The sequence below is a fragment of the Pristiophorus japonicus genome, chromosome 30 (assembly GCF_044704955.1).
Source record: "Pristiophorus japonicus isolate sPriJap1 chromosome 30, sPriJap1.hap1, whole genome shotgun sequence".
Classification (NCBI taxonomy): domain Eukaryota; kingdom Metazoa; phylum Chordata; class Chondrichthyes; family Pristiophoridae; genus Pristiophorus; species Pristiophorus japonicus.
Window position 1 is genome coordinate 5644814 of NC_092006.1, and position 26885 is coordinate 5671698.

The following is a 26885-nucleotide window of genomic DNA, read 5'->3' on the forward strand; positions in this document are numbered from 1 at the left end:
ACCAGGGGTCACACAGTCTCAGGGTAAGGGGTTGGCCATTTAAGACTAAGATGGGGAGAACGTTCTTCACTTGCGATTTACTACGTTACAGGCGCTATATAAATATAAGTTGTTGTATATTGGGAGCACTAGTATGGAAAAGTAGTATTTTATAAATGACATGAGTTTGGAAAACAGCGAGACAGAGAGAGACCATATACACAAACCTGTAAATGTGGGAAGGGCAGGTTGGCGAGCTGGTTAAACTGGCTTACGGGGTACTTGAATTTATATAAGGAGATATTAGAACAGTTGACCAAAAGCTTGGTCAAAGAGGGAGGTTTTACAGAAGGAGGAGAGGCGGAGAGGTTTAGGGAGAGAGTTCCAGAGCTTGGGGCCCCAGGCAGCTGAAGGCACGGCCACCAATGGTGGAGCGATAGAAATCGGGGGGAATGCTCAAGAGGCCAGGATTGGAAGAGCGCAGAGATCACAGCCACTTACGTTGAGACAGTTCATAGTTCGTCACCATGTCTTTGATGATTCGGGCCAAAAACCAGCTTCAAACCCTCAGCGGACGAGGTTTCAGAATTTGACTGAATTATTTTGTGTTTCGCTCATTTCACAAGAGTTGTCTTTCTGCCGTTCAGAGCCCCTTCACAGCTCGACCTGCCGCTTCGCGCTTTATGCCAGCCTGGCGATGGCTCCTCTTGTGATGGGGTTGATCGGTGTCGCGGTGGCACGGCGTGGCAAGACTCGCCAACCAGGTACTGCCCGTCTGAGCCAAACCCTCAATTTCGCCTTTAGCTGAACCTCTCCCTTTGGCGTGCCGGCCTGGACATTAACGCCAGTCATCTTCTTAAACCTAGAGAGTGCAGCCACGACTGACCGAGGTACCGCTTCAAGAATAAAGAAAGCAGAAGAGGAGGTAGGTGCCACAAAGATGGGAGATGTTATTTTCATTAAAGAGCGGGGAGCGGGACTAATTGGATCATGCTTTCAAAGAGCCGACACAAGCTCGAAGGGCCAACTAGCCTCCTTCTGTGCTGTAAGATTCTATACTGGTGTCAAGTGTTTCATTGGTGTCCATGGACATGTCCGTTGTCAGTAACTTCAATGAGACATTCACATTAATACACTTGTGCCTCTCTCAGAAACAACCCAAAGCTATTCACCTGCAATGAATTGCATAAGAACATAAGAACATAAGAATTAGGAACAGGAGTAGGCCATCTAGCCCCTCAAGCCTGCTCCGCCATTCAACAAGACCATGGCTGATCTGGCCGTGGACTCAGCTCCACTTACCCGCCCGCTCCCGTAACCCTTAATTCCCTTATTGGTTAAAAATCTATCTATCTGTGACTTGAATGCATTCAATGAGCTAGCCTCAACTGCTTCCTTGGGCAGAGAATTCCACAGATTCACAACCCTCTGGGAGAAGAAATTCCTTCTCAACTCGGTTTTAAATTGGCTCCCCCGTATTTTGAGGCTATGCCCCCTAGTTCTAGTCTCCCCGACCAGTGGAAACAAACTCTCTGCCTCTATCTTGTCTATCCCTTTCATTATTTTAAATGTTTCTAGAAGATCACCCCTCATCCTTCTGAACTCCAACGAGTAAAGACCCAGTCTACTCAATCTATCATCATAAGGTAACCCCCTCATCACCGGAATCAGCCTAGTGAATCGTCTCTGTACCCCCTCCAAAGCCAGTATATCCTTCCTTAAGTAAGGTGACCAAAACTGCACGCAGTACTACAGGTGCGGCCTCACCAATACCCTATACAGTTGCAGAAGGACCTCCCTGCTTTTGTACTCCATCCCTCTCGCAATGAAGGCCAACATTCCATTCGCCTTCCTGATTACCTACTGCACCTGCAAACTAACTTTTTGGGATTCATGCACAAGGACCCCCAGGTCCCTCTGCACCGCAGCATGTTGTAATTTCTCCCCATTCAAATAATATTCCCTTTTACTGTTTTTTTTCCCAAGGTGGATGACCTCACACTTTCCGACATTGTATTCCATCTGCCAAACCTTAGCCCATTCGCTTAACCTATCTAAATCTCTTTGCAACAGTGATGTCTTGCATTTAAATAGCGCCTTTGATGTCCTAAGGCGCTTCACAGGAGCATTAGTCAGACAAAAATTAAAGGTCGAACCCCACGAGGAGAGATTACGACAGGTGAGCAAAGGCTTGGCCGAGGAGGGAGGTTTTAAGGAGGAGAGAGGGGCAGAGAGGTTTAGGGAGGGAGTTCCAGAGCTTGGGGCCCAGGCAGCTGAAGGCACGGCCACCGATGGTGGAGCGATTATAATCAGGGATGGTCAAGAGGGCAGAATTGGAGGAGCAGTAGGAGATAGGGAGGGATGTAGGTGCTGGAGGAGAGTACAGAGATAAGGAGGGGTGTATGGGCTGGAGGAGATTACAGAGATAGAGAGGGGTGTAGGGGCTGGAGCAGGTTACAGAGATAGGGAGGGGTGTAGGGGTTGGAGGGGGTTACAGAGATAGGGAGGGGTGTAGGGGTTGGAGGGGGTTACAGAGATAGGGAGGGGTGTAGGGGCTAAAGGAGGTCACAGAGATAGGGAGGGATGTAGGGGCTGGAGGAGGTTACAGAGTTAGGGAGGGATGTAGAGGCTGGAGGAGGTTGCAGAGATAGGGAGGGGTGTAGGGCTGGAGGAGAGGCAGTACTGAGGGAGCGCCGCACTGTCGGAGGAGCAGTACTGAGGGAACACCGCACTGTCGGAGGGACCGTCTTTCGGCTGAGACGTTAAACCGAGGCACCATCTGCCCTCTCGGTTGTAAAAGATCCCGGGGCCACTATTGGAAGAAGAGCAGGGGGAGTTCTCCCCGGTGTCCTGGGGCCAATATTTATCCCTCAACCAACATCACTAAAAACAGATGATCCGGGTCATTATCACATTGCTGTGTGTGGGAGCTTGCTGTGCGCAAATTGAGCTGCCGCGTTTCCCACAATACAACAGTGACTGCACTTCAAAAAGTACTTCATTGGCTGTAAGGCGCTTTGGGACGACCGGTGGTGGTGAAGGGCGCTATAGAAATGCACGTCTATTTCTTTTCAATATAGTTGAGCAGGAAGGTAACGGTTTTCTCGTGTTGTTCCTTCACAGACTATGTACGCGCACCTGGCATTCGCTGTGGATTAGACCGCATCGTGAGAGCGGGAAGGGTTTGCCAATATCCTCCCGGTCCGGATCGGAAGAGTTGGGGCCTTGAGAAATACAGCGCCCACTCGCCGCGCCCTCAGTCACAACCTGTGCACGGTGACCATTCACTCCAATGTCCCCGAACTCCCAGTGTGACTTTCCTCTGCCGGTAGTTTTGATCAATCTTTGATTCTTGTCTTTATTAGCGTTGCAATAAAAAACATTTTATTCTCTTTACAACCTCATGCCCACTTCGAATGCATCCGTTATCAGACACAGAGAAGCGGAATTTATTGTTGAAATCGATGATAACTGTTGCTAAAGGGGCCAATTATCTCAGGATTTGTGTTCAGTTTAACTGTCAGAGGGACGAACGTGCATTTTAGATCACATAGAAACATAGAAAATAGGTGCAGAACAGGCCATTCGGCCCTTCGAGCCTGCACCACCATTCAATATGATCATGGCTGATCATTCACCTCAGTACCCCTTTCCTGCTTTCTCTCCATACCCCTTGATCCCTTTAGCCGTATCTAAGGGCTACATCTAACTCCCTCTTGAATATATCCAACGAACTGGCCTCAACAACTCTCTGTGGTAGAGAATTCCACAGGTTCACAACTCTCTGGGTGAAGAAGTTTCTCCTCATCTCGGTCCTAAATGGCTTACCCCTTATCCTTAGACTGTGACCCCTGGTTCTGGACTTCCCCAACATCGGGAACATTCTTCCTGAATCTAACCTGTCTAATCCCGTCAGAATTTTATATGTTTCTATGAGATCCCCTCTCATTCTTCTAAACTCCAGTGAATATAGGCCCAGTTGATCCAGTCTCTCCTCATATGTCAGTCCAGCCATTCCGAGAAACAGTCTGGTGAACCTTCGCTGCACCCCCTCAATAGCAAGAACGTCCTTCCTCAGATTAGGAGACCAAAACTGAACACAATATTCCAGGTGTGGCCTCACCAAGGCCCTGTACATCCCGGGAATCAGTCTGGTGAACCTTCACTGCACTCCCTCAATAGCAAGAACGTCCTTCCTCAGATAGAGGACAGATGTGCAAATAGATGTTAACAAATATGATGTGATTGGGATTACGGAGACGTGGCTCCACTATGATCAGGGCTGGGAACTCAACATCCAGGGGTATTCAACATTCAGGAAAGATAGAATAAAAGGAAAAGGAGGTGGGGTAGCATTGCTGGTTAAGGAGCAAATTAAGGCAATAGTTCGGAAGGACATTAGCTTGGATGATGTGGAATCTATATGGGTAGAGCTGCAGGATACCAAAGGGCAAAAAACGTTAGTGGGAGTTGTGTACAGACCTCCAAACAGTAGTAGTGATGTTGGGGAGGGCATCAAACATGAAATTAGGGGTGCGTGCAATAAAGGTGCAGCAGTTATAATGGGTGACTTTAATATGCACATAGATTGGGTTAACCAAACTGGAAGCAATACGGTGGAGGAGGATTTCCTGGAGTGCATAAGGGATGGTTTTTTAGACCAATATGTCGAGGAACCAACTAGGGGGGAGGCCATCTTAGACTGGGTGTTGTGTAATGAGAGAGGATTAATTAGCAATCTCGTTGTGCGAGGCCCCTTGGGGAAGAGTGACCATAATATGGTGGAATTCTGCATTAGGATGGAGAATGAAACAGTTAATTCAGAGACCATGGTCCAGAACTTAAAGAAGGGTAACTTTGAAGGTATGAGGCGTGAATTGGCTAGGATCGATTGGCGAATGATAATGAAGGGGTTGACTGTGGATGGGCAATGGCAGACATTTAGAGACCGCAAGGATGAACTACAACAATTGTACATTCCTGTCTGGCGTAAAAATAAAAAAGGGAAGGTGGCTCAACCGTGGCTATCAAGGGAAATCAGGGATAGCATTAAAGCCAAGGAAGTGGCATACAAATTGGCCAGAAATAGCAGCGAACCCAGGGACTGGGAGAAATTTAGAACTCAGCAGAGGAGAAAAAAGGGTTTGATTAGGGCAGGGAAAATGGAGTACGAGAAGAAGCTTGCAGGGAACATTAAGACGGATTGCAAAAGTTTCTATAGATATGTAAAGAGAAAAAGGTTAGTAAAGACAAACGTAGGTCCCCTGCAGTCAGAATCAGGGGAAGTCATAACGGGGAACAAAGAAATGGCGGACCAATTGAACAAGTACTTTGGTTCGGTATTCACTGAGGAGGACACAAACAACCTTCCGGATATAAAAGGGGTCGGGGGGTCTAGTAAGGAGGAGGAACTGAGGGAAATCCTTATTAGTCGGGAAACTGTGTTGGGGAAATTGATGGGATTGAAGGCCGATAAATCCCCAGGGCCTGATGGACTGCATCCCAGAGTACTTAAGGAGGTGGCCTTGAAAATAGTGGATGCATTGACAGTCATTTTCCAACATTCCATTGACTCTGGATCAGTTCCTATGGAGTGGAGGGTAGCCAATGTAACCCCACTTTTTAAAAAAGGAGGGAGAGAGAAAACAGGGAATTATAGACCAGTCTGCCTGACATCGGTAGTGGGTAAAATGATGGAATCAATTATTAAGAATGTCATAGCAGCGCATTTGGAAAGAGGTAATATGATAGGTCCAAGTCAGCATGGATTTGTGAAAGGGAAATCATGCTTGACAAATCTTCTGGAATTTTTTGAGGATGTTTCCAGTAGAGTGGACAAGGGAGAACCAGTTGATATGGTATATTTGGACTTTCAGAAGGCTTTCGACAAGGTCCCACACAAGAGATTAATGTGCAAAGTTAAAGCACATGGGATTGGGGGTAGTGTGCTGACATGAATTGAGAACTGGTTGTCAGACAGGAAGCAAAGAGTAGGAGTAAATGGGGACTTTTCAGAATGGCAGGCAGTGACTAGTGGGGTACCGCAAGGTTCTGTGCTGGGGCCCCAGCTGTTTACACTGTACATTAATGATTTAGACGAGGAGATTAAATGTAGTATCTCCAAATTTGCGGATGACACTAAGTTGGGTGGCAGTGTGAGCTGTGAGGAGGATGCTATGAGGCTGCAGAGCGACTTGGATAGGTTAGGTGAGTGGGCACATGCATGGCAGATGAAGTATAATGTGGATAAATGTGAGGTTATCCACTTTGGTGGTAAAAACAGAGAGACAGACTATTATCTGAATGGTGACAGATTAGGAAAAGGGGAGGTGCAAAGAGACCTGGGTGTCATGGTACATCAGTCATTGAAGGTTGGCATGCAGGTACAGCAGGCGGTTAAGAAAGCAAATAGCATGTTGGCCTTCATAGCGAGGGGATTTGAGTACAGGGGCAGGGAGGTGTTGCTACAATTGTACAGGGCCTTGGTGAGGCCACACCTGGAGTATTGTGTACAGTTTTGGTCTCCTAACCTGAGGAAGGACATTCTTGCTATTGAGGGAGTGCAGCGAAGGTTCACCAGACTGATTCCCGGGATGGCGGGACTGACCTATCAAGAAAGACTGGATCAACTGGGCTTGTATTCACTGGAGTTCAGAAGAATGAGAGGGGACCTCATAGAAACGTTTAAAATTCTGACGGGGTTAGACAGGTTAGATGCAGGAAGAATGTTCCCAATGTTGGGGAAGTCCAGAACCAGGGGACACAGTCTAAGGATAAGGGGGAAGCCATTTAGGACCGAGATGAGGAGGAATTTCTTCACCCAGAGAGTGGTGAACCTGTGGAATTCTCTACCACAGAAAGTTGTTGAGGCCAATTCACTAAATATATTCAAAAAGGAGTTGGATGAAGTCCTTACTACTAGGGGAATCAAGGGGTATGGTGAGAAAGCAGGAATGGGGTACTGAAGTTGCATGTTCAGCCATGAACTCATTGAATGGCGGTGCAGGCTAGAAGGGCCGAATGGCCTACTCCTGCACCTATTTTCTATGTTTCTATGTTTCTATGATTAGGAGACCAAAACTGAACACAATATTCCAGGTGTGGCCTCACCAAGGCCCTGTACATCCCGGGAATCAGTCTGGTGAACTTTCACTGCACACCCCCAGCGGAATTTACAGCTATTTTCGTTGTATCTATAAACCAGTGACCCCTGCTTAAAGGGTCACACTCCAAAGTGTCCCCTTGGTTTTTTGGTTTTTTTTTCCTGAGAGCACCAAAAACACAAATTATACAAGTGGCCCCCCTGACTAACTTAAACAAATTAAACTTTAAATATTGTGGTTCAAATTAACATTTGGTTGCCGGGGGCGGGGGGGGGGGGGTGATGATGCACTCCAGTCCCTCGGGCGCCCACCTCTCGCAGAAGGCCGCGAGCGTACTGGTGGACACCGTGGAAGAGAACGCGCTTTACAACCTTCCCGTTGGAGCTTGTGGGATCTTCCTGTGCGCCAAAGTGGCAGCCGCATGTCGCTACATTGCACTGGTGGCCACACTTCAAGATAAAAAGTGCGTTCATTGGCTGGGAAACAGGGCGGGACGTCCCAAGCTCCTTGTGTGCCGCGACAGAAGACCAAAAGTCTTTCCTGACTGGTCACAATGGAAACGCTGCACAACATCTTTTGGTCAAGTTGTACTCAACACACACAGTTCCAGTTAGTTAACGGAGGGGAAATATACTTGCAACCCAGGGTGGAGCTTTGGAGGCAGTTCAGAGAAGGTTCACTCGGTCGATTCCGGAGATGAGGGGGTTGACTTATGAGGAAAGGTTGAGCAGGTTGGGCCTCTACTCATTGGGATTCAGAAGAATTCAGAGGTGATCTTATCGAAACGTATAAGATTATGAGGGGGCTCGACAGCAGGACCCGGGGGTACTTGTGCATGAAACACAAAAGGTTAGTATGCAGGTACAGCAAGTGATCAGGAAGGCCAATGGTATCTTGGCCTTTATTGCAAAGTGGATGGAGTATAAAAGCAGGGAGGTCTTGCTACAGTTATACAGGGTATTGGTGAGGCCACACCTGGAATACTGCGTGCAGTTTTGGTTTCCATATTTACGAAAGGATATACTTGCTTTGGAGGCAGTTCAGAGAAGGTTCACTCGGTTGATTCCGGAGATGAGGGAGTTGACTTATGAGGAAAGGTTGAGTAGGTTGGGCCTCTACTCATTGGAATTCAGAAGAATGAGAGGTGATCTTATGGAAACGTGTAAGATTATGAGGGGGCTTGACAAGGTGGATGCAGAGAGGATGTTTCCACTGATGGGGGAGACTAGAACGCGGGGTCATGATCTTAGAATAAGGGGCCACCCATTTAAAACTGAGATGAGGAGGAATTTCTTCTCTCAGAGGGTTGTAAATCTGTGGAATTTGCTGCCTCAGAGAGCTGTGGAAGCTGGGACATTGAATAAATTTAACACAGAGATAGACGGTTTCTTAACCGATACGGGGATAAGGGGGCGGGCAGGGAAGTGGAGCTGAGTCCATGATCGGATCAGCCACGATCGTATTGAATGGCGGAGCAGGCTCGAGGGGCCGAATGGCCTACTCCTGCTCCTATTTCTTATGTTCTTATGATTCCAGTGTACAATACTACCACCTTCACCTCGTATGGGAATTAAACACATACTTATACAGGGGCTCAAAGGGTTAAATTGTGTGGGCAGTTTGCACAGATGTGGCTTGATTTCCTCGATTATAGAAGATTAAGAGGTCAACCAATTGAAGCGTTTAATTTGCTTGAAGGGTTGATAGGGTCGAAAGAGAAAAATTATTTCCTCTGTTGGGGGAGTCCAGAACAAGGAGATGTAACTTTAATTTTAAAGCAAGTAAGACTTGCATTTATATAGTGCCTTTCACGACCACCGGACATCCCAAAGCGCTTTACAGCCAATGAAGTACTTTTCGGAGTGTGGTCACTGTTGTATTGTGGGAAACACAGCAGCCAATTTACGCACAGCAAGCTCCCACACACAGCAATGTGATAATGACTCAGAACATCTGTTTTACTGATGTTGGCCGAGGGATAAATATTGGCCCCAGGACACCGGGGAGAACTCCCCCTGCTCTTCTTCGAAATAGTTCTGTGGAATCTTTTACGTCCGCTTGAGAGGGCAGACGTGGCCTCGGTTTAATGTCTCATCTAAAAGACAGCACCTCTGATAGTGCTGCGCTCCCTCAGTCCTACCCCTCCGACAGTGCGGCGCTCCCTCAGTACCGCCCCTCCGACAGTGTGGCGCTCCCTCAGTACCGACCCTCCGACAGTGTGGCGCTCCCTCAGTACCGACCCTCCGACAGTACGGCGCTCCCTCAGTACCGACCCTCCGACAGTGCGGCGCTCCCTCAGTACTGCCCCTCCGACAGTGCGGCGTTCCCTCAGTACTGCCCCTATGACAGTGCGGCACTCCCTCAGTACTGCCCCTCCGACAGTGCGACGCTCCCTCAGTACTGCCCCTCCGACAGTGCGATGCTCCCTCAGTACTGCCCCTCTGACAGTGCGGCGCTCCCTCTACTGCCCCTCCGACAGTGCGACGCTCCCTCAGTACTGCCCCTCCGACAGTGCGACGCTCCCTCAGTACTGCCCCTCCGACAGTGCGGCGCTCCCTCAGTACTGCCCCTCTGACAGTGCGGTGCTCCCTCAGTACTGCCCCTCTGACAGTGCGGTGCTCCCTCAGTACCGCCCCTCCGACAGTGCGGTGCTCCCTCAGTACTGCCCCTCCGACAGCGCGGTGCTCCCTCAGTACCGCCCCTCCGACAGCGCGGTGCTCCCTCAGTACTGGCCCTCTGACAGTGTGGCACTCCCTCAGTACTGCCCCTCCGACAGTGCGACGCTCCCTCAGTACCGCTCCTCCGACAGTGCGGCACTCCCTCAATATTGCCCCTCTGACAGTGCGGCGCTCCCTCGGTACTGCCCCTCCGACAGCGCGGTGCTCCCTCAGTACCGCCCCTCCGACAGCGCGAGGCTCCCTCAGTACTGCCCCTCCGACGGTGCGGTGCTCCCTCAGTACTGCCCCTCCGACAGTGCGGCGTTCCCTCAGTACTGCCCCTATGACAGTGCGGCACTCCCTCAGTACTGCCCCTCCGACAGTGCGACGCTCCCTCAGTACTGCCCCTCCGACAGTGCGATGCTCCCTCAGTACTGCCCCTCTGACAGTGCGGCGCTCCCTCTACTGCCCCTCCGACAGTGCGACGCTCCCTCAGTACTGCCCCTCCGACAGTGCGACGCTCCCTCAGTACTGCCCCTCCGACAGTGCGGCGCTCCCTCAGTACTGCCCCTCTGACAGTGCGGTGCTCCCTCAGTACTGCCCCTCTGACAGTGCGGTGCTCCCTCAGTACCGCCCCTCCGACAGTGCGGTGCTCCCTCAGTACTGCCCCTCCGACAGCGCGGTGCTCCCTCAGTACCGCCCCTCCGACAGCGCGGTGCTCCCTCAGTACTGGCCCTCTGACAGTGTGGCACTCCCTCAGTACTGCCCCTCCGACAGTGCGACGCTCCCTCAGTACCGCTCCTCCGACAGTGCGGCACTCCCTCAATACTGCCCCTCTGACAGTGCGGCGCTCCCTCGGTACTGCCCCTCCGACAGCGCGGTGCTCCCTCAGTACCGCCCCTCCGACAGCGCGAGGCTCCCTCAGTACTGCCCCTCCGACGGTGCGGTGCTCCCTCAGTACTGCCCCTCCAACAGCGCGGTGCTCCCTCAGTACCGCGCCTCCGACAGTGCGATGCTTCCTTATTACTGCCCCTCTGACAGTGCGGCGCTGCCTCTACTGCCCCTCCGACACTGCGATGCTCCCTCAGTACTGCCCCTCCGACAGTGCGACGCTCCCTCAGTACTGCCCCTCCGACAGTGCGGCGCTCCCTCAGTACTGCCCCTCTGACAGTGCGGTGCTCCCTCAGTACCGCCCCTCCGACAGTGCGGTGCTCCCTCAGTACCGCCCCTCCGACAGTGCGGTGCTCCGTCAGTACTGCCCCTCCGACAGTGCGGTGCTCCCTCAGTACCGCCCCTCCGACAGCGCGTTGCTCCCTCAGTACTGCCCCTCTGGCAGTGTGGCACTCCCTCAGTACTGCCCCTCCGACAGTGCGACGCTCCCTCAGTACTGCCCCTCCGACAGTGCGGCACTCCCTCAGTACTGCCCCTCTTACAGTGCAGCGCTCCCTCAGTACTGCCCCTCCGACAGCGCGGTGCTCCCTCAGTACCGCCCCTCCGACAGCGCGGGGCTCCCTTAGTACTGCTCCTCCGACAGTGCGGTGCTCCCTCAGTACTGCCCCTCCGACAGCGCGGTGCTCCCTCAGTACCGCCCCTCCGACAGCGCGATGCTCCCTCAGTACTGCCCCTCCGACAGCGCAGGGCTCCCTCAGTACCGCCCCTCCAACAGCGCGGTGCTCCCTCAGTATTGCCCCTCCGACAGTGCGGCGCTCCCTCAGTACTACCCCTCCGACAGTGCGGCGCTCCCTCAGTACTGCCCCTCCGACAGCGCGGTGCTCCCACAGCTCTCTGGGGCAGCGAATTCCACAGATTTACAACCCTCGGAGAGAAGAAATTCCTCCTCATCTCAGTTTTAAATGGGCGGCCCCTTATTCTAAGACCATGCCCCCTAGTTCTAGTCTCCCCCATCAGTGGAAACATCCTCTCTGCATCCACCTTGTCGAGCCCCCTCATTATCTTATACGTTTTGATAAGATTACCTCTCATTTTTCTGAACTGCAATGAGTAGAGGCCCAACCTCCTCAAACAATCCACATAAGACAACCCCCTCATCTCTGGAATCAACCGAGTGAACCTTCTTTGAGCTGCCTCCAAAGCAAGTGTATCCTTCCTTAAATACGGAGACCAAAACTGCATGCAGTACTCCAGGTGTGGCCTCACCAATACCCTGTACAGTTGTAGCAGGACTTCCCTGCTTTTATACTCCATCCCCCTTTGCAATAAAGGCCAAGATTCCATTGGCCTTCCTGATCACTTGCTGTACCTGCATACTAACTTTTTGTGTTTCATGCACAAGGACCCCCAGGTCCCGCTGTACTGCAGCACTTTGCAATCTTTCTCCATTTAAATTATAATTTGCTTTTCTATTATTTCTGCCATTTTCCCACATTATACTCCATCTGCCAAATGTTTACCCATTCACTTAGCTTGTCTATATCCCTTTGCAGATTTTTTTGTGTCCTCCTCACAATTTGCTTTCCCACCCATCTTTGTATCATCAGCAAACTTGGCTACATTACACTCAGTCCCTTCACCCAAGTCATTTATATAGATTGTAAATAGTTGAGGCCCCAGCACTGATCCCTGTGGCACCCCACTGGTTACTGTTTGCCAACCGGAAAATGACCCATTTATCCCGACTCTCTGTTTTCTGTTAGTTAGCCAATCCTCTATCCATGCTAATATATTACCCCCAACCCCGTGAGCTTTTATCTTGTGCAGTAACCTTTTATGTGGCACCTTGTCGAATGCCTTCTGGAAATCCAAATACACCACATCCACTGGTTCCCCCTTATCTACCCTGCTTATTAAGGGAATCGAGGGATATGGGGATCGGGTGGGAAAGTGTTGAGGTAGAAGATGTGGTGTATTTGGACTTCCAGAAGGCATTTGACAAGATGCCACATGAAAGGTTACTGCACAAGATAAAAGTTCACGGGGTTGGGGGTAATATATTAGCATGGATAGAGGATTGGCTAACTAACAGAGAACAGAGAGTCGGGATAAATGGTTCGTTCTCAGGTTGGCAATCAGTAACTAGTGGAGTGCCGCAGGGATCAGTGCTGGGACCCCAACTATTTACAATCTATATTAACGACTTGGAAGAAGGGACCGAGTGTAACGTAGCCAAGTTTGCTGATGATACAAAGATGGGAGGAAAAGCAATGTGTGAGGAGGACACACAAAATCTGCAAAAGGACATCGACAGGCTAAGTGAGCCCACTAGTTACTGATTGCCGACCCGAGAATGACCCATTTATCCCGACTCTCTGTTTTCTGTTAGTTCGCCAATCCTCTATCTATGCTAATATATTACCCCCAACCCCGTGAACTTTTATCTTGTGCAGTAACCAAGTCGGGATGGTGTGTGACTGGGAGGGGAATGTGGAGGTGGTGGTGTTCCCATGCGCCTGCTGCCCTTGTCCTTCTAGCGGGTAGAGGTCGTGGGTTTGGGAGGTGCTGCCGAAGAAGCCTTGGCGAGTTGCGGCGGTGCATCTTGTAGACGGTGCACACTGCAGCCACGGTGTGCCGGTGGTGGAGGGAGTGAGTGTTGAAATTGCAACTCGATATCATACAAGCACAGAAATTTACAGCACGGAAGGAGGCCATTTTGGCCCATCGTGTCCACGCCGGCTGACAAAGAGCCACCCAGCCTAATCCCACTTTCCAGCTCTCGGTCCGTAGCCCTGTAGGTTACGGAACTTCAGGTGCACATCCAAATGTGGTGAGGGTTTCTGCCTCTACCACCCTTTCAGGCAACGAGTTCCACCCCAGACCCCCACCACCCTCTGGGTTAAGAAATTTCCCCTCAAATCCCCTCTAAACCTCCCCCCAATTACTTTCAATCTACCTCCCCTGGTTGTTGACCCCTCTGCCAAGGGAAACAGGTCCAACCTATCCACTCTATCCAGGCTCCTCATCATTTTATACACCTCAATCAGGTCTCCTCTTAGCCTCCTCTGTTTCAAAGAAAACAACCCCAGCCTATCCAATCTTTTCTCATCGCTAAAATTCTCCAGTCCAGGCAACATCCTGGTAAATCTCCTCTGCACCCTCTCCAGTGCAATCACATCGTTCCTGTAATGTGGTGACCAGAACTGCATGCAGTACTCCAGCTGTGCCCTAACCAGTGCTTTATACAGTTCAAGCATAACCTCCCTGCTCTTGTATTCCATGCCTCGACTAATAAAGGCAAGTATTCCGTATGCCTTCTTAACCACCTTATCCCGGTACAGCGAGACCTAGGGTTACTTGTGCATGAAACACAAAAAGTTAGTATGCAGGTACAGCAAGTGATCAGGAAGGCCAATGGAATCTTGGCCTTTATTGCAATGGGGATGAAGTATAAAAGCAGGGAAGTCTTGCTACAGCTATATAAGGTATTAGTGAGGCCACACCTGAAATACTGCGTGCAGTTTTGGTTTCCATATTTATGAAAGGATATACTTGCTTTGGAGGCAGTTCAGAGAAGGTTCACAAGGTTGATTCCGGGGATGAGGGGGTTGACTTATGAGGAAAGGTTGAGTAGGTTGGGCCTCTACTCATTGGAATTCAGAAGAATGAGAGGTGATCTTATCGAAACGTATAAGATTATGAGGGGGCTTGACAAGGTGGATGCAGAGAGGATGTTTCCACTGATGGGGGAGACTAGAACTAGAGGGCATGATCTTAGAATAAGGGGCCGTCCATTTAAAACTGAGATGAGGAGGAATTTCTTCTCTCAGAGGTTGTAAATCTGTGGAATTCGCTGCCTCAGAGAGCTGTGGAAGCCGGGACATTGAATAAATTTAAGACAGAGATAGACAGTTTCTTAAATGATAAGGGGATAAAAGTGCGGGCAGGGAAGTGGAGCTGAGTCCATGATCAGATCAGCCGTGATCTTATTAAATGGCGCACACAGCAATGTGATAATGACCCGGATCATCTGTTTTAGTGATGTTGGTTGAGGGATAAATATTGGCCCCAGGACACCGGGGAGAACTCCCCCTGCTCTTCTTCCAATAGTGGCCCCGGGATCTTTTACATCCACCCGAGAGGGCAGACGGGGCCTCAGTTTAACGTCTCATCCGAAAGACGACACCTCCGACAGTGCGGTGCTCCCACAGTACTGCTCCTCAGACAGTGCGGCACTCCCTCAGTACTGCCCCTCCAACAGTGCGGCGCTCCCTCAGTACTGCCTCACCGACAGTGCGGCGCTCCCTCAGTTCTGCCCCTCCAACAGTGCGGTGCTCCCTCAGTACTGCCCCTATGACAGTGCGGCGCTCCCTCAGTACTGCCTCACCGACAGTGCGGCGCTCCCTCAGTTCTGCCCCTCCAACAGTGCGGTGCTCCCTCAGTACTGCCCCTATGACAGTGCGGCACTCCCTCAGTACTGCCCCTCCGACAGTGCGACGCTCCCTCAGTACTGCCCCTCCGACAGTGCGATGCTCCCTCAGTACTGCCCCTCTGACAGTGCGGCGCTCCCTCTACTGCCCCTCCGACAGTGCGACGCTCCCTCAGTACTGCCCCTCCGACAGTGCGACGCTCCCTCAGTACTGCCCCTCCGACAGTGCGGCGCTCCCTCAGTACTGCCCCTCTGACAGTGCGGTGCTCCCTCAGTACTGCCCCTCTGACAGTGCGGTGCTCCCTCAGTACCGCCCCTCCGACAGTGCGGTGCTCCCTCAGTACTGCCCCTCCGACAGCGCGGTGCTCCCTCAGTACCGCCCCTCCGACAGCGCGGTGCTCCCTCAGTACTGGCCCTCTGACAGTGTGGCACTCCCTCAGTACTGCCCCTCCGACAGTGCGACGCTCCCTCAGTACCGCTCCTCCGACAGTGCGGCACTCCCTCAATACTGCCCCTCTGACAGTGCGGCGCTCCCTCGGTACTGCCCCTCCGACAGCGCGGTGCTCCCTCAGTACCGCCCCTCCGACAGCGCGAGGCTCCCTCAGTACTGCCCCTCCGACGGTGCGGTGCTCCCTCAGTACTGCCCCTCCAACAGCGCGGTGCTCCCTCAGTACCGCGCCTCCGACAGTGCGATGCTTCCTTATTACTGCCCCTCTGACAGTGCGGCGCTGCCTCTACTGCCCCTCCGACACTGCGATGCTCCCTCAGTACTGCCCCTCCGACAGTGCGACGCTCCCTCAGTACTGCCCCTCCGACAGTGCGGCGCTCCCTCAGTACTGCCCCTCTGACAGTGCGGTGCTCCCTCAGTACCGCCCCTCCGACAGTGCGGTGCTCCCTCAGTACCGCCCCTCCGACAGTGCGGTGCTCCGTCAGTACTGCCCCTCCGACAGTGCGGTGCTCCCTCAGTACCGCCCCTCCGACAGCGCGTTGCTCCCTCAGTACTGCCCCTCTGGCAGTGTGGCACTCCCTCAGTACTGCCCCTCCGACAGTGCGACGCTCCCTCAGTACTGCCCCTCCGACAGTGCGGCACTCCCTCAGTACTGCCCCTCTTACAGTGCAGCGCTCCCTCAGTACTGCCCCTCCGACAGCGCGGTGCTCCCTCAGTACCGCCCCTCCGACAGCGCGGGGCTCCCTTAGTACTGCTCCTCCGACAGTGCGGTGCTCCCTCAGTACTGCCCCTCCGACAGCGCGGTGCTCCCTCAGTACCGCCCCTCCGACAGCGCGATGCTCCCTCAGTACTGCCCCTCCGACAGCGCAGGGCTCCCTCAGTACCGCCCCTCCAACAGCGCGGTGCTCCCTCAGTATTGCCCCTCCGACAGTGCGGCGCTCCCTCAGTACTACCCCTCCGACAGTGCGGCGCTCCCTCAGTACTGCCCCTCCGACAGCGCGGTGCTCCCACAGCTCTCTGGGGCAGCGAATTCCACAGATTTACAACCCTCGGAGAGAAGAAATTCCTCCTCATCTCAGTTTTAAATGGGCGGCCCCTTATTCTAAGACCATGCCCCCTAGTTCTAGTCTCCCCCATCAGTGGAAACATCCTCTCTGCATCCACCTTGTCGAGCCCCCTCATTATCTTATACGTTTTGATAAGATTACCTCTCATTTTTCTGAACTGCAATGAGTAGAGGCCCAACCTCCTCAAACAATCCACATAAGACAACCCCCTCATCTCTGGAATCAACCGAGTGAACCTTCTTTGAGCTGCCTCCAAAGCAAGTGTATCCTTCCTTAAATACGGAGACCAAAACTGCATGCAGTACTCCAGGTGTGGCCTCACCAATACCCTGTACAGTTGTAGCAGGACTTCCCTGCTTTTATACTCCATCCCCCTTTGCAATAAAGGCCAAGATTCCATTGGCCTTCCTGATCACTTGCTGTACCTGCATACTAACTTTTTGTGTTTCATGCACAAGGACCCCCAGGTCCCGCTGTACTGCAGCACTTTGCAATCTTTCTCCATTTAAATTATAATTTGCTTTTCTATTATTTCTGCCATTTTCCCACATTATACTCCATCTGCCAAATGTTTACCCATTCACTTAGCCTGTCTATATCCCTTTGCAGATTTTTTTGTGTCCTCCTCACAATTTGCTTTCCCACCCATCTTTGTATCATCAGCAAACTTGGCTACATTACACTCAGTCCCTTCACCCAAGTCATTTATATAGATTGTAAATAGTTGAGGCCCCAGCACTGATCCCTGTGGCACCCCACTGGTTACTGTTTGCCAACCGGAAAATGACCCATTTATCCCGACTCTCTGTTTTCTGTTAGTTAGCCAATCCTCTATCCATGCTAATATATTACCCCCAACCCCGTGAGCTTTTATCTTGTGCAGTAACCTTTTATGTGGCACCTTGTCGAATGCCTTCTGGAAATCCAAATACACCACATCCACTGGTTCCCCCTTATCTACCCTGCTTATTAAGGGAATCGAGGGATATGGGGATCGGGTGGGAAAGTGTTGAGGTAGAAGATGTGGTGTATTTGGACTTCCAGAAGGCATTTGACAAGATGCCACATGAAAGGTTACTGCACAAGATAAAAGTTCACGGGGTTGGGGGTAATATATTAGCATGGATAGAGGATTGGCTAACTAACAGAGAACAGAGAGTCGGGATAAATGGTTCGTTCTCAGGTTGGCAATCAGTAACTAGTGGAGTGCCGCAGGGATCAGTGCTGGGACCCCAACTATTTACAATCTATATTAACGACTTGGAAGAAGGGACCGAGTGTAACGTAGCCAAGTTTGCTGATGATACAAAGATGGGAGGAAAAGCAATGTGTGAGGAGGACACACAAAATCTGCAAAAGGACATCGACAGGCTAAGTGAGCCCACTAGTTACTGATTGCCGACCCGAGAATGACCCATTTATCCCGACTCTCTGTTTTCTGTTAGTTAGCCAATCCTCTATCTATGCTAATATATTACCCTCAACCCCGTGAACTTTTATCTTGTGCAGTAACCAAGTCGGGATGGTGTGTGACTGGGAGGGGAATGTGGAGGTGGTGGTGTTCCCATGCGCCTGCTGCCCTTGTCCTTCTAGCGGGTAGAGGTCGTGGGTTTGGGAGGTGCTGCCGAAGAAGCCTTGGCGAGTTGCGGCGGTGCATCTTGTAGACGGTGCACACTGCAGCCACGGTGTGCCGGTGGTGGAGGGAGTGAGTGTTGAAATTGCAACTCGATATCATACAAGCACAGAAATTTACAGCACGGAAGGAGGCCATTTTGGCCCATCGTGTCCACGCCGGCTGACAAAGAGCCACCCAGCCTAATCCCACTTTCCAGCTCTCGGTCCGTAGCCCTGTAGGTTACGGAACTTCAGGTGCACATCCAAATGTGGTGAGGGTTTCTGCCTCTACCACCCTTTCAGGCAACGAGTTCCACCCCAGACCCCCACCACCCTCTGGGTTAAGAAATTTCCCCTCAAATCCCCTCTAAACCTCCCCCCAATTACTTTCAATCTACCTCCCCTGGTTGTTGACCCCTCTGCCAAGGGAAACAGGTCCAACCTATCCACTCTATCCAGGCTCCTCATCATTTTATACACCTCAATCAGGTCTCCTCTTAGCCTCCTCTGTTTCAAAGAAAACAACCCCAGCCTATCCAATCTTTTCTCATCGCTAAAATTCTCCAGTCCAGGCAACATCCTGGTAAATCTCCTCTGCACCCTCTCCAGTGCAATCACATCGTTCCTGTAATGTGGTGACCAGAACTGCATGCAGTACTCCAGCTGTGCCCTAACCAGTGCTTTATACAGTTCAAGCATAACCTCCCTGCTCTTGTATTCCATGCCTCGACTAATAAAGGCAAGTATTCCGTATGCCTTCTTAACCACCTTATCCCGGTACAGCGAGACCTAGGGTTACTTGTGCATGAAACACAAAAAGTTAGTATGCAGGTACAGCAAGTGATCAGGAAGGCCAATGGAATCTTGGCCTTTATTGCAATGGGGATGAAGTATAAAAGCAGGGAAGTCTTGCTACAGCTATATAAGGTATTAGTGAGGCCACACCTGAAATACTGCGTGCAGTTTTGGTTTCCATATTTATGAAAGGATATACTTGCTTTGGAGGCAGTTCAGAGAAGGTTCACAAGGTTGATTCCGGGGATGAGGGGGTTGACTTATGAGGAAAGGTTGAGTAGGTTGGGCCTCTACTCATTGGAATTCAGAAGAATGAGAGGTGATCTTATCGAAACGTATAAGATTATGAGGGGGTTTGACAAGGTGGATGCAGAGAGGATGTTTCCACTGATGGGGGTGACTAGAACTAGAGGGCATGATCTTAGAATAAGGGGCCACCCATTTAAAACTGAGATGAGGAGGAATTTCTTCTCTCAGAGGGTTGTAAATCTGTGGAATTCGCTGCCTCAGAGAGCTGTGGAAGCCGGGACATTGAATAAATTTAAGACAGAGATAGACAGTTTCTTAAATGATAAGGGGATAAAAGTGCGGGCAGGGAAGTGGAGCTGAGTCCATGATCAGATCAGCCGTGATCTTATTAAATGGCGGAGCAGGCTCGAGGGGCCGTATGGCCTACTCCTGCTCCTATTTCTTATGTTCTTATCCACCTGGCCTGCTACCTTCAGGGATCTGTGGACCTGCACTCCAAGCTCCCTTTGTTCCTCTACACTCAGTGTCGTACCATTTAATGCGTATTCCCTTGCCTTGTTAGACCTCCCCAAATGCATTACCTCACACTTCACCAGATTGAATTCTATTTGCCGCTGTCCTGCCCACCTGACCAGTTCATTTGGTGAGCCGCCTTCTTGAACCGCTGCAGTCCTTTTGGTGAAGGTACAGCCTTGACTTTATTGTAACTGTTTGGTTCAACTGCAGAGGGGCAGTTAACCACAGCCAACCACATGGACAAGCAATTAAGAAATTAAGCAATTAAGAAGCAAATGGTCTGTCGGCCTTTATTGCAAGAGGATTTGAGTATAAGTGTAAAGACATCTTACTGCGGTTATATCGGGCCCTGGTGAGACCACACCTGGAGTACTGTGCACAGTTTGGGTCTCCTTACATAAGGAAGGATATACTTGCCATTGAGGGAGTGCAGCGAAGGTTCACCAGACTGATTCCTGGGATGGAGGGATTGTCCTATGAGGAGAGATTGAGTAGACTGGGCTGATATTCTCTGGAGTTTAGAAGAATGAGAGGTGATCTCATTGAAACATACCAGATTCTGAGGGGGCTTGACAGGGTAGATGCAGGGAGGGTGTTTCCCCCGGGCTGGGGAATCTAGAACCAGGCGTCACACAGTCTCAGGGTAAGGGGAAGGCCATTTAGGACTGAGATGAGGAGGAATTTCTTCACTCAGAGGGAGGTGAATCTTTGCAATTCTCTGCCCCAGAGGGCTGTGGAGGCTCAGTCGTTGAGTATATTCAAGGCTGAGATCGATAGATTTTTGAATATTAAGGGAATCGAGGGATCGGGCGGGAAAGTGGAGTTGAAGTCGAAGATCAGCCGTGATCTTATTGAATGGCGGAGCAGGCTCGAGGGGCCGAATGGCCGACTCTTGCTCCTATTTCTTATGTTCTTGTGTTAAACATACCTCTTTGACAACCTGTCATAATATCCCCTTATGTGGCTTGGTGTCAAATTTTGTGTCATTTACGCTCCTGTGAAGCACCTTCTCCATTAAAGGCGCTGTATAATTAAAATATTGCATTTATATAGCGTCTTTCATGACCATTGGGAGTCCCAAAGTGCTTTACTGTCAATGAAATACATTTGGAGTGCGGTCACGTTTGTAATGTGGGAAACACGGCAGACAATTTGTGCACAGCAAGCTCCCACACACAGCAATGTGATAATGACCCGGATCATCTGTTTTAGTGATGTTGGTTGAGGGATAAATATTGGCCCCAGGACACCGGGGAGAACTCCCCCTGCTCTTCTTCCAATAGTGGCCCCGGGATCTTTTACATCCACCCGTGAGGGCAGATGGGGCCTCGGTTTAACGTCTCATCCGAAAGACGACAACTCCGACAGTGCGGTGCTCCCACAGTACTGCCCCTCAGACAGTGCGGCACTCCCTCAGTACTGCCCCTCCGACAGTGCGGCGCTCCCTCAGTACTGCCTCTCCGACAGTGCGGCGCTCCCTCAGTTCTGCCCCTCCAACAGTGCGGTGCTCCCTCAGTACTGCCCCTCCGACAGTGCGGCGCTCCCTCAGTCCCGCCCCTGTAACAGTGCGGCTCTCCCTCAGTACCGACCCTCCGACAGTGCGGCTCTCCATCAGTACCGCCCCTCCGACAGTGCGCCGCTCCCTCAGTACTATCCCTCTAACAAGATTAAGGCAACTTTCTGAAATCAGGAGGAGGAGAGAGAGGCGGGGAGGTTTGGGGAGGGAGTTCCAGAGCTTGGGGGCCCAGACAGCTGAAGGCACGGCCACCGATGGTGGAGCGATGGAAATCGGGGGATGGGCAAGCGGGCAGAATTGAAGGAGGGCAGAGACCTCGGTGGGGGGGGGGGGGGCGGGGTTTGTCGGTGACGGAGATAGGGAGGGAGAGGTGGCCAGGAGGGAGTTGAACACGAGCACGAGAATTTTTAAAAGCGGGGCGATGATGGACTGGCTTGTAACAAGGATTACGAGGTTGTTCCTGGATGGTCACGAGAATTCTCTGTCTTTCTCGCCCCCTCACCCCCCCCCCCACCGCCCAGCATCTACGTCTGGGTTACGGTCGAGCTGCCCCGATACGAACTCCAGGAGACTGAGATCACACAGTTCTGGTGGGGCTTTGAAACAGTGCAGCGTGCCATCAGAGTGGGGAGGGGGAGGGGGTGTGTGGGGCGGAGAGATGGGGTCTTGGTGTGGGGGTGAACATCGCTACAGCTGCACTCTGTGGCTTTCTGAGTCAAACAGGCCTGACTCCAAGCGACATAGACAGAGCCATTGTCTCGGTGAATAAAGGCCCAATTCACAGCCCTGTTATTGAGCACAGTACTACATTAATTTACAGCGCACAAACTGCCCTTGTTGTCCACAATGTGAACCTCACAGGGGTGCGTTTCAAGCAGGTGCCGCACACTGAATGAGCGAAATTTAAACCGAAGAGACGTCTTGGCCGAGGGAGCCGCTTCTATGTTCGGACTACCTTCCAGAGGGAGTGAACCCGAGTCAGATCCTCGAAGCACAGGCGCAAAAAAACCGCAAGAAACAGGAGTCGGCCATTCGGCCCCTCGAGCCTGCTCCGCCATTCAATGAGATCGTGGCTGATCCGATCATGGACTCAGCTCCACTTCCCCGCCCGCTCCCCGTAACCCTTCACTCTCTCATCGTTCAAAAATCTGCCGGTCTCCACCTTGAATATATTCGATGACCCCAGACCCCACAGCTCTCTGGGCCAGAGAATTCCACAGGTTCACCAGATTCATCTCCGTCTTAAACGGGCGGCCCCTTATTCTGGGACCATGTGTCCCCTCGTTCTAGATTCCCCCACGAGGAATTTTCTTTTGCTCCGGGGCAGAAACCGCCCGATGCATACCGTGATGACGTCGTTGTCAAATAGAGACATCATTATTATTCACAGGGAGAAAGATTGCAAAGTGCCGCAGTACAGCGGGACCTGGGGGTACTTGTGCATTGAAACACAAAAGGATAGTATGCAGGTACAGCAAGTGAGCAGGAAGGCCAATGGTATCTTGGCCTTTATTGCAAAGACGGATGGAGTATAAAAGCAGGGAAGTCTTGCTACAGTTATACAGGGTATTGGTGAGGCCACACCTGGAGTACTGCGTGCAGTTTTGGTCTCCATATCCACCCTATCCAGCCCCTTCAGAATCTTGTACATTTCGATAAGCTCACCTCTCATTCTTCTGAACTCCGATATGTACAGGCCCAACTTGCGCAACCCTTTCCTCATAAGACAACCCCCTCATCTCCGGAATCAACCGAGTGAGCCTTCTCTGAACAGCCTCCAATGCAAGTATATCCCTCCTTAAATACGGAGACCAAAACTGCACGCAGTACTCCAGCTGTGGCCTCACCAATACCCTGTACAGCTGTAGCAGGACTTCTCTGCTTTTATACTCTGCCCCCTTTGCAATAAAGGCCAAGATTCCATTGGCCTTCCTGATCACTTGCTGTACCTGCATACTAACAGTTTGTGTTTCATGCACAAGTGCCCCCAGGTCCCTCCGCACTGCAACACTTTGCAATCTTTCTCCCTGTGAATAATAATGATGTCTCTATTTGACAGCGACGTCATCACGGTATGCATCGGGCGGTTTCTGCCCCGGAGCAAAAAAAAATTCCGGGAACGCCGGGACTGAAGGCGTGCCGGGCGGTGACAGGGATAGCTTCACGGGGGCTAAACATGGCGTCCGTGTGCTAGCGGGGCGCCCGTTAAAGGGGAGGTGGCATGCCGCGAGCCATAGCCCCCTTGAACGTGGGCGGTCCGTGCCTCCATTTGCCATCTCCCGGCGCCGTGCTTGAGTTGCCCGGGGCTGGGGGGGGGCTGATTTGCATGGCTCCCACCCCCGCTCCCCGGTGGCCCAGGGAGAGCGCTGCTGGGCCTTCCCCTTTAATGACGGGAGCGACATAGACATCGACATAGATAATAGGTGCAGGAGTAGGCTATTCGGCCCCTCGAGCCTGCACCGCCATTCAATATGATCACGGCCGATCCCCTATCACAACTATCTCATATTTCCGCTTTTTCCCCATACCCCTTGATGCCTTTTGTTATCTATGCGGACTATATCTATACGCTCCGTGTCGAGGAAATATTTAGCTTAAATTAACTCAGGCGGAGACTTTCAGAAGTGCACTTCGAGAGAATTTATTTTAAAAAGCGAGATATATCTCAGAGAGCCTGCTTGGACCATACCAAGGCAAAAACTCTGCCATACAGGCAAATTGTCCCTATCTTTATACAGAAATTGAATACAGAAATATAAAAGGAATCTTATTCATTAGTCCCGCGAGTACAAAGGTCGTCTCGGGAGGTACACACTCTATCAACCGAGACTCCAGGATGGTATGTTGCCTCCCTGGTGCAAGGGTCAAGGATGTCTCGGAGCGGGTGCAGGACATTCTGAAATGGGAGGGAGAACAGCCAGTTGTCGTGGTGCACATTGGTACCAACGACATTGGTAAAAAAAGGGATGAGGTCCTACGAAAAGAATTTAAGGAGCTCGGAGCTAAATTAAAAAGTAGGACCTCAAAAGTAGTAATCTCGGGATTGCTACCAGTGCCACGTGCTAGTCAGAGTAGGAATCGCAGGATAGCGCAGATGAATACATGGCTTGAGCAGTGGTGCAGCAGGGAGGGATTCAAATTCTTGGGGCATTGGAACCGGTTCTGGGGGAGGTGGGACCAGTACAAACCAGACGGTCTGCACCTGGGCAGGACCGGAACCAATGTCCTAGGGGGAGTGTTTGCTTGTGCTGTTGGGGAGGAGTAAAACTAATATTGCAGGGGGATGGGAACCTATGCAGGGAGACAGAGGGAGACAAAAATGAGGCAAAAGCAAAAGACAGAAAGGAGATGAGGAAAAGTGGAGGGCAGAGAAACCCAAGGCAAAGAACAAAAAGGGCCACTGTACAGCAAAATTCTAGAAGGAAAAAGGGTGTTAAAAAAGCAAGCCTGAAGGCTTTGTGTCTTAATGCAAGGAGTATCCGCAATAAGGTGGATGAATTAACTGTGCAAATAGATGTTAACAAATATGATGTGATTGGGATTACAGAGACGTGGCTCCAGGATGATCAGGGCTGGGAACTCAACATCCAGGGGTATTCAACATTCAGGAAGGATAGAATAAAAGGAAAAGGAGGTGGGGTAGCATTGCTGGTTAAAGAGGAGATTAATGCAACAGTTAGGAAAGACATTAGCTTGGATGATGTGGAATCTATATGGGTAGAGCTGCAGAACACTAAAGGGCAAAAATCGTTAGTGGGAGTTGTGTACAGACTTCCAAATAGTAGTAGTGATGTTGGGGAGGGCATCAAACAGGAAATTAGGAGTGCATGCAATAAAGGTGCAGCAGTTATAATGGGTGACTTTAATATGCACAGAGATTGGGCTAGCCAAACTGGAAGCAATACGGTGGAGGAGGATTTTCTGGAGTGCATAAGGGATGGTTTTCTAGACCAATATGTCGAGGAACCAACTAGGGGGGAGGCCATCTTAGACTGGGTGTTGTGTAATGAGAGAGGATTAATTAGCAATCTCATTGTGCGAGGCCCCTTGGGGAAGAGTGACCATAATATGGTGGAATTCTGCATTAGGATGGAGAATGAAACAGTTAATTCAGAGACCATGGTCCAGAACTTAAAGAAGGGTAACTTTGAAGGTATGAGGCATGAATTGGCTAAGATAGATTGGCTAATGATACTTAAGGGGTTGATTGTGGATGGGCAATGGCAGACATTTAGAGACCGCACGGATGAATTACAACAATTGTACATTCCTGTCTGGCGTAAAAATAAAAAAGGGAAGGTGGCTCAACCGTGGCTATCTAGGGAAATCAGGGATAGTATTAAAGCCAAGGAAATGGCATACACATTGGCCAGAAATAGCAGCGAACCTGGGGACTGGGAGAAATTTAGAACTCAGCAGAGAAGGACAAAGGGTTTGATTAGGGCAGGGAAAATGGAGTACGAGAAGAAGCTTGCAGGGAACATTAAGGCAGATTGCAAAAGTTTCTATAGGTATGTAAAGTGAAAAAGATTAGTAAAGACAAACGTAGGTCCCCTGCAGTCAGAATCAGGGGAAGTCATAACGGGGAACAAAGAAATGGCAGACCAATTGAACAAGTACTTTGGTTCAGTATTCACTAAGGAGGACACAAACAACCTTCCGGATATAAAAGTGGTCAGAGGGTCTAGTAAGGAGGAGGAACTGAGGGAAATCTTTATTAGTCGGGAAATTGTGTTGGGGAAATTGATGGGATTGAAGGCCGATAAATCCCCAGGGCCTGATGGACTGCATCCCAGAGTACTTAAGGAGGTGGCCTTGGAAATAGCGGATGCATTGACAGTCATTTTCCAACATTCCATTGACTCTGGATCAGTTCCTATGGAGTGGAGGGTAGCCAATGTAACCCCACTTTTTAAAAAAGGAGGGAGAGAGAAAACAGGGAATTATAGACCGGTCAGCCTGACCTCAGTAGTGGGTAAAATGATGGAATCAATTATTAAGGATGTCATAGCAGTGCATCTGGAAAATGGTGACATGATAGGTCCAAGTCAGCATGGATTTGTGAAAGGGAGATCATGCTTGACAAATCTTCTGGAATTTTTTGAGGATGTTTCCAATAAAGTGGACAAAGGAGTACCAGTTGGTGTGGTATATTTGGACTTTCAGAAAGCTTTCGACAAGGTCCCACACAGGAGATTAATGTGCAAAGTTAAAGCACATGGGATTGGGGGTAGTGTGCTGACGTGGATTGAGAACTGGTTGTCAGACAGGAAGCAAAGAGTAGGAGTAAATGGGTACTTTTCGGAATGGCAGGCAGTGACTAGTGGGGTACCGCAGGGTTCTGTGCTGGGGCCCCAGCTGTTTACATTGTACATTAATGATTTAGACGAGGGGATTAAATGTAGTATCTCCAAATTTGCGGATGACACTAAGTTGGGTGGCAGTGTGAGCTGCGAGGAGGATGCTATGAGGCTACAGAGTGACTTGGATAGGTTAGGTGAGTGGGCAAATGCGTGGCAGATGAAGTATAATGTGGATAAATGTGAGGTTATCCACTTTGGTGGTAAAAACAGAGAGACAGACTATTATCTGAATGGTGACAGATTAGGAAAAGGGAAGGT

General features: G+C 50.8%; 1 long non-coding RNA gene across 1 annotated transcript; it reads left to right on the forward strand.

Moving 5' to 3' along the window:
- The first annotated feature begins 630 nt into the window (after window positions 1-630).
- LOC139240272 (uncharacterized) lies at window positions 631-3166 on the forward strand. Its single transcript, XR_011588704.1, has 3 exons — window positions 631-743; window positions 846-904; window positions 3103-3166. It is a non-coding gene; the product is annotated as an uncharacterized lncRNA (long non-coding RNA).
- Window positions 3167-26885: the final 23719 nt, after the last annotated feature.